This window comes from Tachypleus tridentatus, chromosome 13, assembly GCF_004210375.1.
Source record: "Tachypleus tridentatus isolate NWPU-2018 chromosome 13, ASM421037v1, whole genome shotgun sequence".
NCBI classification, from domain to species: Eukaryota; Metazoa; Arthropoda; class Merostomata; order Xiphosura; family Limulidae; genus Tachypleus; species Tachypleus tridentatus.
This window is the reverse complement of record NC_134837.1, coordinates 174,076,773-174,093,398: the sequence shown is the minus strand read 5'-3', so window position 1 is coordinate 174,093,398 and position 16,626 is coordinate 174,076,773. Positions and strand designations below refer to the sequence as shown.

General features: G+C 35.2%; 1 protein-coding gene across 10 annotated transcripts in view; it reads right to left on the bottom strand.

Annotated features, from left to right (window-relative positions):
• LOC143240822 (uncharacterized) overlaps positions 1–16,626 on the bottom strand; it is a 54,148-nt gene that overhangs the window by 23,786 nt on the left and 13,736 nt on the right. For 5 of the 10 annotated variants that reach the window (XM_076483960.1, XM_076483964.1, XM_076483963.1 and 2 more), the window contains exon 2: positions 617–706. The exons of 4 other annotated variants lie outside the window; for them this stretch is intronic. The gene's annotated coding sequence lies outside the window, so the exon portion shown is untranslated. Of the gene's footprint in view, positions 1–616; positions 707–8,723; positions 8,812–16,626 lie in introns of those variants that run through there. One more of the 10 variants, XM_076483966.1, reaches the window with a different exon arrangement.

The window sequence follows — 16,626 nt, the reverse complement described above, 5'->3', positions numbered from 1 at the left end:
ACGGCCAATCATACTATTCCTTAGTAAAAGAGTAGCCCAAGAGTTGGCGGTGGGTGATAATGACTAGCTGTCTTCCATCTAGTTTTACACTGCTAAATTAGAAACAGCTAGCGCAGATAGCCCTCGTGTAACTTCGCACCAAATTCTAAAACAAACAATAATTACAGTAAACTTATTTGAATTGATATTTAGCAGTATGTAATCAAATTAGGTATAAATCAAAGGTGTTTAAATATAGAATGTTTAAATCAAATACGTGGAAATAATTTCTACAAGAAAAATGTTTAAGCCTCCAATTTTTCACGTATGTTTTACTGTGTTCGGCAAATCAACACCTTGTCCTTTGTAGAAACTTATAAATATACATATACTATACATTTCAAAGCACACTTTACATATGTCACATACGTCTACAGTCTAACGTGTTATGTACGTTATACATTATATGTACTCATGTAATACGTACATGTTAGTACAGATTAACATGTCATTTAAGTCATACAGTTCACGTAACCATGTCAGCCAACACAAATTTATCCAGTGATAGCTTTATATGCTCAAATTTACACATTATATTTACTCTGCGTTAATAAGTTAATAGGTTACGTCAACTTACTTGTTCACCTATGAGTTATCATCGACACTTCCTCTCGTCTAATCCTAACACATTCATCTACGTCAGGCCTGAGGTAAGATCCCTAATGACCTAAAGCGAGTGACAATCAAAATATCTCTTACAACTTAGCTGAGATGTGCTATTGTTATTATCACATTCATTGTTTGTACTCAATAGATTACAAATGCGCTCATCGAGTAATTTAATGTCACTTCTAACACTCCTGCCCAACCTACTTATATGACACGTACTATACGTTCTTTATATTTTGAGTAAAAAAAAAGAAAGAAAAAGAATTCTACTTACCAGTATATCACCTACTACATTATACAAAACTAAATGAGTTCATGAAGTAAGAAAACTATAGATAACTTCGCAAAATTTGTTCACAAATGTCTGAAAATATGATGTGAATGCATGTTGACTGTCTTCTCAGTTTTACCAAACGTTAAAGATTCATTACTACCTTGGATACATGCGATTTAATTAAAGTTAATGACAATTACAAATTTTGTGCTATATTTGTTTTATGTTACTAAATATGATGGTAAAATAAACTCGGTGCTACTGTAACTTGCTATCTACAGGGATATTTAAAGTACTCTTCTGGAGACCCGACACTGACAGGGGGTTAAGGCACTCGACTCGTAATCCGAGAGTTTCGGGTTCGAATCCCCGTCACACCAAATATGCTTGCCCTTTCAGCTGTGGGAACGTTATAATGTGACGGTCAATCCCACTATCCGTCGGCAAAAGAGTAGCCCAAGAATTGGCGGTGGGTGGTAATAACTAGCTTCCTTGAAGTTCACAGTCATACACTGCTAAATTAAGGACGGCTAGCGCAGGTAACCCTCGTGTAGCTTTGCGCGAAATTCAAAAACAAATAAACAATACTCTTTTGGAACCCACAAAGGGGTAGTTAGCCCTATACTCTTCATCATGTATGTAAACAATATGCCACTGAAGGATCCAAATCATGGATTCTCTTCACAGTTCGCAGATGATGTGGCAGTCTGGAAAAGTGCTGCAACACCCACGATAGCAGCCACGAACATACAACCGCAACTAAATAGAATAAGTGAATACTGTCAAAAATATAGAATAAAAATAAACACAGCAAAAACACAACTCGTAGTCTTTACGAAATCCACAAAACAAAAAACAACAGCCAGAACTATATATGAATGGCACTCTACTCCAGACTGCCCCATCGTCAAAATTTTTAGGTCTGACCTATGATTCAAAACTAACTTGGATCAATCATGTGAACGAAATTAAAAATAAAGTCTGACGAAGAACTAACTATGCTAGGAGTCTAACTGGTAAAAACAGTGGAGCATCTACAGATAACATTCTAAAAATCTATAAAACATATGTTAGACCTGTAATAGATTACGCAGCTCCAGCATGGATAACTGTAAGCAATAAAATAATTAAAACCAAACTACAAACAATCCAAAACACACTCCTCACAACTGCATACAGAGTTCCAAGAACAATATCATCTCAGTTCATTCACAAATACTCGAACATACCAACCATACCAGATAGACTCCTACATATTACAATTATGTACTTTAATAAGAATTGGATGAAAAACGAATTACTATGCGAACTAGACAGGTACCCCATACATGATGAAGCTAGTCCTAAATATCTCTCCCCAGTTAACTTATATTTCAAATACAAAAATAAATAAAAAATATAAAAACTTTAAATAAAATAAAAAATATATAAACTTTAAATAAAAATTTTAAAAAAATATATAGTTTATTTATTTATGTATTTAAAAAAATGCCACTAGCAAACTTGACATTATGCTAATAGAATAAAAACTGTATACGAGCCACAATACATGGACATTGTCCTGAAAAGGACCAAATAAAATTCAGTTCACAGTCATAAATATCAATCAGCCAAGAATATAAGTACGGGGAGGAGGAAGAGGTCATAGAGAACCTGACCCTCCAGGTTATGTACCCAAACACCGACGACATCATTCATTCATTGGAACCCAGAACTTATTAAATTATTATTATTTCCTGAACAAAAACGCAGATACACATAAATCACTTATGAAATTATGTTTAGTGAATTATTAAAATGGTGATGACGACAGTACCTGTCTAGACCACACGTCACAGTAGCAACACAAATTCTTATTTGTTCAACGAGCCACTTTTATAGCTTGCTTGTTTTAAAACAAAATATCTGCTGTGTCTACCCAGGCAATCGAACGTTGGGTTTCAGAGTTGTAATTCTGCAGACTTAGCGCTGTCCCACCTGAGAACTGCTTTTATGCGTATTACATTATAATTCACTAATATAGTACAAGTAGCTGCGATGTGGTAGTGTGCGAATGGAAAGTTTATAGTTTAATATTATAATTCAAGTAATCCAAAGCTATTGTTACTTTTACGGGTCAACTCTAGACAACTATACAAGTCGTAATATACCCTGTGAGTTGAATATCCCATCATTGTTTCTATAATGTTATTGCAAAGCTACTGTTACTTTTACGGATCAACTCTGGAAAACTATGACTCAAAAGGTATAGTCATAATTTATCCTATGAGTTAAATATCCCCTCATTATTTCTATAATGTTGTTGTTCCGACAATAGTACTAATTTACAGGATGTTGTATTTCAGAAGAAAACGTCGACCCTCTTCAGGCTTCATTTTATTAAAGAAACGATACGCCTCTACTTTGATTTGTAATATAGTCAAGATCAAAACCTTTTAAACTTAAATTCATTCAATCTGTTAATTATGGAGCACGCATACTCGTAAATGAACATGCGTATAAATTATATGTTAACACAAGATTTCTATTCCAGTTTGCGTCTTACTTGATTTTTCACACAACCAAACACAAAATAGTCAATTTATAGGATCCTGCGTCCTGTGTTTCTCAAAACTCTCTTAGAATAAAAAATTCTAGCTATTTTTAGGGTATTGCATGTTTATGTGTTTTAACACCCTGTAAAACAAAAAGTCAAACAATGTTCCTGCAGTTGTTATGCATCCTGTGTTTCGTGTGTAATAGATTTACTGTTATACATTTATTTTAACATCTGCGTTTGTTTCGGTTTGAAGCATGTGACAATGTTGCTGGATATGTATTACCAGTTCAGCTTATTCTCTAAATTTGTAGAATATTCTCGATAATAAGAATCAGCAATATACGTTTTACGAAAATATTAGTGTATCTTCAAATATTGTTGAACGTTCGAAAATGCCTAATTGGCATAAAAGACAGCCGAGACATTGTAATGTAGTATTGTTGGTTAGCTACAGTTAGTATATTATAAGCCTCGTAAGCTATAATTGTGATTTACGCTTTTTTATCGAAAACTACGGAATTTGACCAAGAACATTTACAGTTTTCGAACATTACAAACCGTTTAACTTCAGCAAATTAACTTCTGACGTTATCAGACGAGGACATTAAATATCTTCGTGGGTGAAAAATCAGCTCATAAGCGGCGTCAGGCTAACCAAGATAGCCACCTTAAGCGAGTTGTAAAAATATCAACTCGGAATTACTTTGTTCGTCGTGGACCAGGACCATCGATGAGATATTCAGCTCTAGACCAGACTGAAGACTCAGTATTGTTTGTAAGTTTGTAAATTTCTTGTATATAAACCAATATTTTTAATACCTATTTGTAATAACCATTACGACTGGTATTGCTATTTGTATATTAAAATATATTTGTGTTAAGAAAGAAAATTTATCAATCTTGTTGGCAAATATCATTAAATTTAATACATATTGATATATAATTAACTTCTAAATTCAAATTTCCGGTTATTTGAAATCATAATGCGTATTCTACGTAACAAAAACAAATCGGAGACTCGTCCGAGGTACGTAACATAATAAATTTGGGGCTCGTGTCCGAGATCCGAATCAGAGACAAAATTCGCTCTAAATTAAAATTCAAATCTTAATTCAATTTATATTTTTCATCAAGATCTGATCATGTCTGATTGTCAAGGTTTTCTTGATTAACCCTCCCTCGAACAACTAGATAAATATAATAAAAGTGAATTGTTTGAAAGTGTAAAACTATTAAAGAGGTTAAAAATCTTAGAGATAAAATGAACTTAAAAGCGTATTATAGAAATATTTGTCAATGATGATTTGTTGTCTGAGGAAGCATTACAGGAACACTCTAGTGTCTTCACTAGCCAATCAGAGTTGAGCGGTAAAGATAAGTTAGAAATCCAGTTAAAAGTCAAACAAATCAAGCTTGAACAAGCACGCATCGAAGCTGAGAAAGAAATTAGGCTGAAATAAATGGAAATTAGACTGATCTCTGATCGACCACGGCAAAATAGCAGCTTTGAACCAAATCGATAAGTTAAAGTACCATCATTCAATGAAAATTAAAGTTGATAAATAATCCAACATAATGAGAAGGTTGCCCAAACCATAGAATGACCCATCGAAAAGTATTCACTATTATTACATGTGTCTTAACATGTAAAGCATAAGAGGTTTATGCTTCCCTCTATCTAGAAGATTGTTCAGATTATGTCAAAGTTAAAGCAGTTGTTCTCAAAATATAAGAATTATCACATGATGTCCAAACGTTTCGAGGTTATCACAAGTAAGATAGTCAAACTTATATGGAATTTGCCCACGAGAAAAAGTGGTTTATTTCAGTCGATGGTGTAATTCCATTCATATTGATAACAGTTTCAACAAATTAGGATAAAATTATGTCTAAGTGTAGAATTTAAACTCTGTAAAGTGACGACCTCAAAACTTAACTAGATAAAAAAAAAAGGTGAACCACTGCAGGAAGCAGCTCTTTCTGATGATTATATTTTAGCACATAAAACTACTTTTCATAAAAAGAAATGCCTGCTATTACATCAAAAACCTGTACCTGTTCAATCTACTAAAGTTGAAGATTCTTCTAAAAATCCAGCTCCTCTAGTTTGGAATCCGCAGACAGTCAGAATAAAACTTCAACAAGGCCTGCCTACCACTTCTGTAAAAAACCTGGACATATTATGTCCGATTGCTGGAGTTTGAAAAAGAAATAAAAAAGAGGCAACGCCCAGTGCGTTCGTCTCCACACACGAGTGAGTGTGTGTGTGTTTTTCTTATAGCAAAGTCACATTGGGCTATCTGCTGAGCCCACTGAGGAGAATCGAACCCCTGATTTTAGCATTGTAAATCCGTAAATGTACCGCTGTACTAGCGGATGGCATCCACACATGAACGTAGTTTTACCAGATCACCTAATGTTGTTGATTTGACCGCCGATAAAATGTCTGATTAATTTAGACATTTTGTTTCTGTTGGTTCTGTGTCTTTAACAAATGACACTGCTAATACCATACCCGTACATATTCTATGTGATACTGGGGCGACTCAGTCATTGTTGTTAGAAGGTATATTGCATTTAGATTTAGGTTCTACCACTGATGAGTCTCCTAGTTCCCAGGGTATTGAGGGCGGCTTTGTTAATGTTCTTCTTCATGACGTTTGTTTATCATCAGACCTCGTTTTAGAACCAGTTGTGGTTGGAGTAAAACGTACTCTGTTAATTAAAGATGTATCATTATTGTTGGGAAACGATTGCGGTGGAGGAAAAGTTGTTGCCGAAGCCAAAACGGTTAGTGATCCAATCACTGTTTCAACTAAGAATGATGTTTTTGAGGAGAATCCAGATGTGTTTCCCTCTTCTGCTGTGACTCGAGCTTAGGATGAGAAATTACGCCAAAAATAGAAGACAGACACGTGTTCAGAGGACTACATTATAGATTTGACTCTGACATTTTTTTTGATCCAACAATGATCTTGTCAATAATTGTCCTACTAACAATTCATTGGTGAGGGACAATGATGAGCGTGAGGGATCTGGTTCGCCTGGTGAAGTTCAATTTGCCAGAAGTAAATTGATCACTGAGCAAGAAATGGATCCACATGTTTTCTTCAATATTTAAATATGTACTTCTAAAGAATGAACTGGATAAAGTTCCAAAGGGTTACTTTTTTAAAAAATGGTGTGTTCATGAGAAAAAGGAAACCATTAAATATACCAGTTTCAGTGGACAGGGCTATAGTTCATTAAATCGTTGTTTTAAAAAAATATCATTCTATAATATTGAAAGTAGCTCATGAACTCCAACAAGACATGTGACAAAATTATGAGAATTTCTTTTGGCCAAAAATTAGGCAAACTATTTATCGGTTTTGCAAAACTTGTCATACATATCAATTAATTGAAAAAAAGGAACAACAGAAAATTTCTGTTGTTCCTTTAAAATCTATCATAGCTTTCGAAGAGCACCTCAGTCGTGTGATTATTTATTGTAGTAATCTTGAAAGATAACATTTGTGTTTAAGTACTTTCACGTGCTATGTAATTTTATTATCATAAGATTATTTCTATTAATTGTGAAATATATTGATATGATTTTTGAAATTGTGTAATTCTTGAACAATGTATTATATATTTAATATATTGTTAAAGCTAGCCGAGACACAGTAATGTAATATTGTTGGTCAGTTACAGTTAGTATACTATAAGCTTCGAAAGCTACAACTGTGATTAATGCTTACTAATCGGTAAATTACAGAATTTGATCAAGAACATTTATAGTTTGACCAGAAACACTTATACTTTTCGAACATTACAATCCGTTTAACTTCAGTGAATTAACTTCGGATATAACTATTTATACGAGGATATCAAATATCATCGTCGGTAAAATGTCAGCTTAAAAGCGCCGTGAGGCCAACCTAATTGCGAGCTTAAGTGAAGTGTAACAATACCAACTCAGAATTAATTTGCTTGTCGTGGATCTGGATCGTCGTTGAAATATTCAGTTCTAGACCACATAGAAAACTCAGTAGTTTGTAAATTTAAAAAAACTCTTGTATATAAGCTAATATTTTAATAACTATTTGTAATAATCGTTATTATAAATTATATTCTTGTTTGTATATTAAAATATATTTGTGTTAAGAAAGAAAACTGTGTATCAGTCTTGTCAGCAAATATTATAAATTTAATACAAATTTCATGTTATTTGAACTCGTAATATTTACTGTCTTAACATAATAAATCGAAGACTCGTCCGAGATGTTATAATACATAATACATGCTGTGTTAAAAACGCCTAGCTATGTTTTCGCAGTCGTTACAACTTCTCTGCTTTGTAACACTTCGCGCATAACGAAAAACAAAAACAATAATGTTCTTTACTTAATAGTTGATATGCGTCGAATGTTTCGTTACAATTCTCGTCTAGCAAAAAAAATATTAAAAAATCCCAGTTTTGTTTCCGTAACCGTTATACTTCCTATATCTTGTAATACTTCCCGTATAACAAAAAAAAACTTGTTCTTAATCGGTCGATATGCGTCGTGTATTCCGTAATACTTTCTGCATTTATTCCACTACAATGAAAATGAGTCGTCTTAACGAACAATTATAATAAACATTTCTAAGCGTATAAATGGATTTATATTAAATTTGCTGAATCGATATTCTTCTCGGATATCACTGAAACGAATATATAAAACAATAACTAAACTCGTCAACTTTTAAAAATTTCAGTATACATGAAATAGGGTTTAACAAATAAGCCGGCTCGACATGACCAAGTGATTTGAGGGTTACAGGTTCGAATCTCTCTCACACTGCACATGCTCGCCCTTTCAGCCGTAGAAGCGTTACCGTCAATCCCACTATTCTTTGGTAAAAAGGTAGCCTAAGAGTTGGGGGTAGGATGGTGATAACTAACTTCCTTCCTTCTGGTCTTTCACCGCTAAATTAGAGATAGTTAGCGCAGATTGCTCTCGTGTAGCTTTGCGCGAAATTCAAAACAAGCAGTTCAAGAAATGTCATTAAATAAAATGCCGGTGGGAATAGACGGTCCAAGATGAACCTTTCAATACAAACAAGAAACTACATGAAGTAAAACAAACTTGTGTTCATAATTCAGTTGCATGACAACCGAGTCTGTCTAAAATTACAAGAGTTATACCCTGTTATCAGTGTATAGAGGTAGATCTCAAAAATCGTACGAAATGAGATTTAATATCCTTACGGATTACGGAGGAGGTCACTACGACTCACCTTATAATGTGCAGTACATCTCACAGTAGCAGAATCCAGCATCGTCTTGAAATGTGATATAACTTTTAAACAGTAACCTTGTAGCCCCCTGTAATTCATAAACATTCTGTAATAGATTATGTTTTTTTCAAAATTGACCTAAAACATCCTATAGTCTTTAAACATCGTTAGTAGTTCTTAAAGACTTGCTAAAATAGACTACTTTATCCTTCAATATATTGCATTTCTTGATAACAGTCTTTAAAAAATCATCCTTGAACATAACCCTAAACACATCCTTTAGTGTAATATAGTCCTTGAACACAATCCTAAACACTATCCTTAAATATAATACAGTCCTTGAACATAATTATGTATTATAACACAGCCCTTAAAAAGGATCCTGTATTATGATCCGCACAAATTAACCTTAACTACAAATAATTCTTAATATAGTGTAGCATAACGTATCCTTTCAAGTTATTCTGTATATGAAACAGCCCTTAATATCAATCTGTGATATATTATTCCTTAAACAGTTCCTTAACTGACCCACCAGGAAGGTGACCTAATGGTTTGCTTCTTTTTAGGCGCAAAGCTACAGAATGGGTTATCTGCGATCTTCCCACAACAGGTATCAAAACCTGAATTCTAGCCAGCAGACTAATCGCTGAGCCACAGGGTTGTGACTTCAGGGAGTGAAAATAGTGAAAAGCGAGCGGCCTACTATACCTTAAATACATACAGATGTACAGTGAAACACGTTCTAACAGTTAATATGAGAATTATCCAATTGACAGAACGAATTGACAGAAATTCTAGAGGCATTTAATTATTCAGAACTACACTATCCTAAATATAAAACACTAAATACGTTTTAAGGTGAAAGTTTCTATTTTATTCATTGTACAACATGGGTAAGCAAATACATATATGAGAATGTTTTTTATGTTTGTTTCTGAATTCCGAGGGAACTACACGAGGGCTATCTGTGCTAGCCGTTCCTAATTTAGCTGTGTAAGACTAGAAGGAAAGCAGCTAGTCATCATCACCCACCGCCAACTCTTGGGCTACTCTTTTACCAACGAATAGTGAATTGACTGTCACATTATAACGCCCCCACAGCTGAAGGTGTAAGCATGTTTGTTGTGACTGGAATTTGAATCCGTGACTCTCAAATTACGAGTCAAGCGCCTTAACCAGCTGGCCCAACGGGGCCATATATGAGAAAACTCATTAAAATGCTGTGATTGAAGATTCATCATTAAAGTAAATCTGCCAAGGCTGAACAGACCATTGAAATATTTTCGCTAGCTGCTGGTCGATTATCAACAAAACACATACAAAAAATGTAAATCAGAAATATTTCTCACTTTGATATCGTGTGGACGCCTTTTCAAGTCTGACAAAAGTTATAATAGGCTTCATACTAATGTTGTATAACAATTGGCTTCAAACTAATGTTGTATGACAACTAAAATTAATTGTACCCAAGATTTGTCAGTTTGGAAAAAAGCATTTCTACCATAACCACTGTTATTGTAACAAATGACTTAAACAATAATGATCCGACCACTACTGTGTTTGTTGTGCCCCAGCTGACCTGATGAGCTCTGGATTGAGTAAAACGTGTCATCAGCACTAGATATGACGGATACAGTGTGGTTGGAATGCTATCATTTTCCACTCTTCCAATTTTTGAAAATCCTTGAGGGACTATGTAAAAAACGTAGTTAAATACATGCACACACACAAATAGACATATTACTAATTTCTTATGACAATTAAGATTAATTATTTGTCATTTTTTCTCAGGAAATAGATTAATTTGTTTGGTTTGTTTTGAATTTTGCGCAGAGCTACGAGTGGCCTATCTGTGTTAGCGGTCCCTAATTTAGCAGTGTAAGACTAGAGGGAAAGCAGCTAGTCACCACCACCCACTGCCAACTCTTGGGCTACTCTTTTACCAACGAATACCAGGATTGACCGTCACATTTTAATGCCCCATGGCTCAAAGGACGAGCATATTTGGTGTAATACCGCGACTATCGAATTACAAGTCGAGCTCAGGAAATAGGCAAACAAAATAACTTCATTTAAGACTTGTATTTATATGCATCCTTATGATCTAATAAATCCAACATCTTTATATTAAGTAGTATAATGAGTATACGTGTGTCAATGTCGCCCGGTGGGACAGCAGTAAGTTTACAGACTTACAATGCTACAATTTCAGTTTCGATTCCCTTCTATCAGCAGAGTGCATATAGTCCAGTGTGTAGTTTTGCATTAATCGAACAACGACTATTTGTGATTCATGCATTTTAATACGTACAGAGCAGAAGTTCCAGATTCACCCGATGATGTGTCTTAAGATAGAATACTAAAGTCCACAAGAAATTCTTTACATTTTGTACAAAGTTAAAAGTATTTTTATGCTTATTTCTGTTCCGTTTATATTTTATTAACTGTTTGTTTGAAGTTAAGCACAAAGCTGCACAATGGGCTATCTGTGTCCTGCCCGCCATGGCTATCGAAACCTGGTTTCTAGGGTTATAAATCTGCAAACAAACATATCTAGGATTAATCGACATTTATTCTTTCGAACTTTAAATAGTATCGGACCAAATCAAGAGCAATGTAAATAAATAACGTAACAAACGTATTTAATCGTACAGCAGAATAAAATACTGACTGTCTTTTGTAACACTTTCTAAAACGAATTCACCCTTGTATATAAAAAGAATCTTTGAAAATATATAAGCATAAATGTTCACTTACTGAGTTAACATTTGAAAGTCTTTTGTATCACAAAATATACTTTTGACCTTCCAAGTCATAATAACAAACTTTTAAAATGTTAGGTGCTCTGTTATGTATATATCCTAACAAACTATCTGAATTTATCTAATATCCATTACCTAATTATGAAATTTCAACAGGGTAAAATTACAGTTAATTATATCGAAGACGTTTTCATGTCATGCTTTATATGTTTTGACTACCCAAAGATCAATTATAGTTCTGTGAGTGATTGTTACCAACTTAACGAAAATGAATTTTTTAAATTTATTTATTTTTTATATGAAGTTGTGTAAGGATTTGACTGCATAATGACAAGCACTGCACGAGTTCGCGGAAAGATTCATGAGGGCTATCTACGCTAGCCGTCCCTAATGATTCATGAGGGCTATCTACGCTAGCCGTCCCTAATGATTCATGAGGGCTATTTACGCTAGCCGTCCCTAATGATTCATGAGGGCTATCTACGCTAGCCGTCCCTAAAGATTCATGAGGGCTATCTACGCTAGCCGTCCCTAATTTAGCAGTGTAAGACCTCTAAGAAGGCAGTTAGTCATCATCACCCACCGCCAGCTCTTAGACTATTCTTTTACCGACGAATAGTGGGATTGACCTTCACCTTATAACGCTCCCACGGCTGAAAGGGCGAGCATGTTTGGTGTGAGGATATTCGAATCCGCGACGAGTCGAATGCTTTAACCACCTAACCATGCCCGGCCTCTCTCTGTTACAAAACTTACCTGGAAGTTTATAATGACGATTATTACAACTTCTAGCGTAAGTTACAAACCAAAGGTCCTTTTTTTTCGCAAATAATAATGGACTACTCGCAAACACTAGATTGTTATGGTACTGGTATCTACAACCTGAATAGCACCTTCTGTTAAACAGCCAGGTTAGAAACCCCTAATACTCAGGCATGGTCATTTCTAGTTATGAATTGCTGACCAGAAGTTGGCAACCAGTTACTAAACACTGTTGCCTACAGGCTGTTCTTAGTCAAAAACGCTTTCCAGTAGCAGAGTGATATGTCCACCAAGTTATACCACTAAAAAACGTGTTTCGATACCTGTTGTGGGCAGAGCACAGATAGCCCTTTGTGTAGCTTTGTGCTTAATTGTTAACAACAACAAAATAATCGAAATTTGTTACTGATTATCACATTTATAACGCTGTTACAGCTAAAAATGTGGAGAGTGTATAATGTCATATCACCATTCGACCTTTCGATATTTCGATACACGAGCTGCAGCATGCTAACTACTAGGGCCCGCTTCATAAACTAAAGCGGTAGATGTTACTGCGAATCTGAGGGTTGTTACAAATATACTGTTATTGAGCGTATACGTTTTTCTTTTTTTACGTTTTAATTAAGAATTCAAGGTCACTCTTTGTGACAATAAATGGTATTACTTGATACATTTTTTTACAGTCGAATGTCGAATGTCGATTATCCGAATAAAATTTTGAAATATATTATTCGTAAAATTGTTTGTTTGTTTTTCGATTTCGCGAAAAGCTACACGAGGACAATCTGCACTAGTCGTCCCTAATTTAGCAGTGTAAAACTAGAGAGAAGGCAGCTCGTCATCACCACCTACTCTTGATGTGACGAGGATTCGAACCCGTGACCCTTAGATTATCAGTCGAGTGCCTTAACCAACTAGTCGTGCTGGGCTTTCTAGTAGGTACATATACTTTAAGTATATGTTATTGTTTTTAGATTTTGAACAAAGTTCTAGCACAATCTTTCCAAAATATTTTTAATGTAGGTGTGGCGTATCTTGGTTGTTAGGGTATTAAACTAAGTATCGGAAGGTCCAAGGTTCAATCGAGCCTTCAATGCACAGTTCCGCACCTTCAGGTTTAGGTAAGTTATAGAAGTGACGGTCATTCTTGATATTCGGTTTGCGGATATTGCTGAGTAGTTTCTCTTACAGTTCTTATAAAATGATTTGAAGGGCATATGTTATACTTTTTTTCCACATGGTTCCATGTTGTCATCCTTTTAAAGTCTCTTCAGTTAATTTAAAATCCAGCCTGAAATTAGTTAACGTAATCACTCCATTGTTTTACGACCAGTAACTTTGGTTTTATCCAAAATTAAGTACTATTTGGGTTCTACATAATTTTGAAAGTTTTAGTTTGTTTTGAATTTCGCGCAAAGTTACACGAGGGCTATCTGTGCTAGCCGTCCCTAATTTTACAAAGACCAGAAGGAAGGCAACTAATCGTCACCACCCACAGCTAACGCTTGGGCTACTCTTTTACCAACGAAAAGTGGGATTGACTGTACATTATAATGCCCCCACGGCTGAGAGGGGGCACGTTTGGTGTGATGGGAATTCGAACCCTCGACCCTCAGATTACGAGTCGAGTGCCTTAACCACCTGGCCATGCCGGGCAATTTCTTTTTTCTTTTTTTAAATAAAAATTCCATTACCTGCACTGAATCAAGATTTTGCACAGATCTCTGTTCCATTCAATACTGCGAACTGGCAATACTGATATTTATCAAAGATGAAGTCAGTCTGGTTTAGGTTTGTCATAAAATCTCTTTTTCACACCATTAGGAAGTTCAGCAGTGTTTAAAGTATAACAAACAAACCATTTGTTTCAGGCAGTTCTTTGACAACATATACTGCTCTTAACTTATTGATATTAACATTTGATATATGTAATCACAATAATTTTTTACATCGGTTCACGTGTTGATCGAAAGTGTAACTGAAACCTTTCAAAATATAGCAGATTGCCGATTATTTGGACATAATTGGAACTAAGGGTGGTCCAAGATATCGAAAGTTCAGATAATTAAATAATATTAAAAATTCGTATCTTGAACTATGTTTAATAGTTTATCTATTCTAACTTTTCACCAGATTCGTCTTTTTTTAAAAACTTATTCAAAATATACACTTTGTTACTAAACGAAAGAACCACTTTTTTGCGTTTGAAACACATTTTCATCCTAATAAATAGCAGTTTTAATAAAAAAACACAACAGCAACAAGAGAAAATCCTAAATCGCCGCACCAATTGAAATTATTTTAGGCAGGATTACAGTCAATTAAACTGAAAGTTGTTTTTTGTCCTTTGTTATTGTCCCTCGCTAGTATAACGGTAACTCTACGGATGTACAACGCTAAAATCATGGGTTCGATACCCTTCGATGGATCAGCTAAATTTTTGTGTGCCAGCAGAACCCAGCAAGGAACGCACGTATACCAGATTCAATGTTACTACTCATCAGGATATCTACCAGTCTACCCTCAAATTGAAATTATTTTACACAGGATTAGAGTAAATTAATCTGTGAGACCTTGGGTGTGGTCAAATATATCAATCAAAAGTTGACTTCCCCGAGTCCAAAACTATATTTAGTTCTCAAATTGGTGAGACAGAGGTATGAGCTAAACATTTTTACTTAAAAAAGCAAACAAAAACCAATCCATCCAATGAGCCGCTACACCCTGGCTAATAAACATGAGTTTGTTTCTGTTTTTATTTTGAAAGAAACACAAAGCACATCCATAGTCAATATGTGTGATGTCGCAACTGACAGATCTACACGAAATCCACCTTTTTATACGAAATGATCCAGGCATGCTGGGACACGTTTAGCATTTGTGTGGTTTTCATAAATAATGGCCCGGTATGGCCAGGTGGGTTAAGGCGTTCGACTCGTAATCTAAGGGTCACGGGTTCGAATCCTCGTCACATCAAACATGCTCGCCTCGTCAGCGTTATAATGTGACGGCTAATCCCACTCTTCGTTGGTAAAAGAGTAACCCAAGAGCGGGCCTTCCCTCTAGTCTTACACTCCAAAATTAGTGAAGACTAGCGCAGATAATCCTCGTGTAGCTTTGCGCAAAATTCAAAAAACAAACAATCAAATAAATCCTTGATAAAGGAAATAAATCATTCGAAAGATGAGCTTCAAAAGTGAGTTGTTGCTTTTTTAATCAGACGAAAATACTGTGAGGATGTTGAAAGGTTAAATCAAGTAAAAAATACATTTTCCGCTGGTACAGCGGTAAGTCTACGCTAAAATCAGGGGATCAATTCCCCTCGGTGGACTCAGCAGACAGTCCGACATGGCTTTGCTATAGGAAAACACAAACGGACAAATCAAAACACTAAGTTGTTTAATTATACGTCTTGGAGTTTGAAATAGAACAACGGTATAACATAGTTGAACATCCTGGTATGACTATTACAGCGCACTGTAGATATTATTGTTGTGAAACACCTTTAAATTATCTAAAATATTAATATTCAAAAGAGCAGATGTAACTAGAACGGCAGTTATTATGGAGAATAAGAATATGGCCTGGTAGTTAAACGAAACAGTTTCTAAAGACTTGATGAAGCTGCTTTGAAATTAATAATATTTCATATTTTTTGTTTTATATTTATATATGCCGAGGAAGCACAGTATAAAAAGGGTAACATGTTTGTTTTTGAAATTCAAGCAAAGCTACACGAGGGCTATCTGTGCTAGCCGTCCCTAATTTAGTAGTGTAAGACTAAGGGGAGGCAGCTAGTCATCACCACTCACCGCCAACCGGATAGGCCTCGTGCAGCTTTGTGCAAAATTCAAAAACAAACAAACAATCTATGGAAGACAACAAAAATAATTTCCATGAAAATATTTCTATGACCTATTGGTCGTAATGACGGGGGGGAAAGCATAGATGACTATTTGCTGTTTATAATAAAGACATAGGCAGCAAGTGGCCTTGAGGTCAACGTATCGAGCTACCACTAGAATGTTTGACACATACACTCTGGACACGCTCCGCATTTTCAATCGTGAATAAACGTGTTATAAAATGGGCAGTCAATTCCGTCATCCAGTTCAGCGCTGGATAAAGTCGTTTAGGCGGCAGGTGTCGCCTTCCCTATGGTCAGTAGCTCAAACTTAGAATAGATCTATTGAACCGTAACTACTAGCATGAAGTGTGCATAAGTGTAAGATTTTCAATCTCCTGGAGACACATGCATTACAGTAAAATAGTTTAAAAATTACAGATTTGTTATTGTTCACAAATGGTCTGTTTGAACTGTATAACACAAAGGTTCTCACACTTCTGGATATAAGAATAATGTTCCTTGATTC